General features: G+C 42.2%; 1 pseudogene; it reads right to left on the reverse strand.

Annotated features, from left to right (window-relative positions):
* Positions 1-56: 56 nt before the first annotated feature.
* LOC124505733 (olfactory receptor 56A1-like) lies at positions 57-1,003 on the reverse strand (annotated as a pseudogene).
* Between the last annotated feature and the right edge of the window lie 961 nt (positions 1,004-1,964).

Consider the following 1,964-nt stretch of genomic DNA (forward strand, 5'->3'; position numbering starts at 1 on the left):
TCTAGGCAAAATCACTGAGGAGAAGGAAGAAAAGAAATTAGATCTATTTCATATATTCACATCCCTGTCCCCATCAATTTCTTAATTCCTTGTTTTATCTCTTTGATCTGAACCTCATAAACAATAGGGTTCAAGGCAGGGGGTATGAGGTGATGAAGGACATTGAGCAGGATGAATATGTCCATGGGGACCCTCTTTCTGGCCATGTTTGTCAACACCACAACCAGCAGAATGGTGCTGATGAACAGGATGAGGATGAAATGAGAGTCACATGCGTTCAGGTCTTTGCCAGCAGCCCCCTCAGCCTTGAACCTAAGCACAGCTCTTAAGATGAAGGTATAGGAGAAGATGAGGATGAAATCTGAGCCTATTAACGTCCAACCAGCCACAAATTGGTAGATGCCATTAAGGGTGAAACTGTCACAGGAGAGCCTGGACACAGACAAGTTGGCACAGATTCAGTTCTCAATGACATTTTCCCACAGTAATGGAGCTGGGAAGAGAGAATAGGAATAGGTACAGTGAGTAGGGCATTTCGTGTGATTATGAAGAAATTAGCCTTGGCAACAAATTGGTCAGTGATTATGGAAGGATATTGTAGTGGGTGGCAGATGGCCATGTAGCGATCATAGGCCATGACCCTGAATGTGCAGGACTCCATGGGGAGGAAGCTGTTCATGATAAACATCTGGAGGAAGCAGGCAGAAAAGCTGATGGACCTGAGGTCAAACAGAAGATGGCCAGGACCTTGGGGGTGACAGTCAGGCAGAGCATGATGTCCGGCAGGGAGAGCAGGCTGAGCAGGCAGTACATGGGCTCATGCAGAGATGCCTCCAGCCAGATAGTAGTCAACAGGGTGGTGTTGGCCCCCATGGCCAGGAGAAAAAGGAGGCTGAGGGGCAGGGACAGCCAGTGCTGCCAACTCCGGTAGTTAGGGAAGCAAATGAGGAGGAATTCAGAGACTGGAGCAGTGGAGTAGTTGCCGGGTGAGGAGGCCATGGAATGAATCTTGAGCTGAGGTTTTTCTGGACTATTTGTATGGGCAGATACAAGAAGCAATTTTTTTTAGTCCACTTCAAAAGTGTGCCTCTTACTCTTTAGGCAGCTAGTGATATATAGGAGACTCTTCTTGAATAGGCAAATCCCAATCAATATCATAAAGATAGACTGGTGAGACTCAACAAATAAAAGCTATGGTCTACGAAGGAAAAGGAATCAGTGAATAAACTAAGATTTGAAAGGTGAATAGCGATAAGGAATAACCTCACAACATTAAAAATGTGCAACAAATTATGTCAGTATGATACCAGTGTAAGAAAAATAAAATGTTAATAGTATAAAAAAGGCCAAAAGCACACCTAGTTTTTACAATTATCTAGTGTACGATGAGGGTGGCATCAAACCTATGGTGGAGAAAAATATTCTTCAATAGGCATTTTTGAGATAATTATTGGCATTGATGTGGGATGTAAAACCTTTAATTACCTGCTCACCTACTACCATATCCAATATGATTTTGGATTGATAATTTTGTTGTATCCCCTCCACAAACTCATGGTATACTAGAAGAAAATAGAATGTCAAATTGATTAAGCCAGTCCTTTGCTAAAACCCCAATCTATTTGAATACAACCACTCACCTTTCAGCACCTGTACCTGATCATCCCAAGTGCTCTTAGAATAAGCCTAAAGTAACAGAAATGGCTGCTTTTACTATATAGTTACCAACTTTAAATGAGACCTCAGTGCTTCCTGTCCATCCTAAAAAACTTGCCTGATCAACTTTCCCTTCTTCCAAAACCTTTTTCAAAACTTCTTCATTCTGTTCAAACCTCAAACTCTACTTCTTCTCTTAAAAGATGACATCAACCACTACCTTGCAGAGAAAAAAGGTGTGCAATGAGATTTTTCTTCAACTTCCCAAGACAAAACTTACCACCCTATTTGCACATTCTCCCATCCTT

The sequence above is a fragment of the Lynx rufus genome, unplaced genomic scaffold (genome assembly GCF_022079265.1).
Source record: "Lynx rufus isolate CCGP_SWC_20201006 ecotype Redwood Valley unplaced genomic scaffold, mLynRuf1.p SCAF_9, whole genome shotgun sequence".
Lineage (NCBI taxonomy): Eukaryota > Metazoa > Chordata > Mammalia > Carnivora > Felidae > Lynx > Lynx rufus.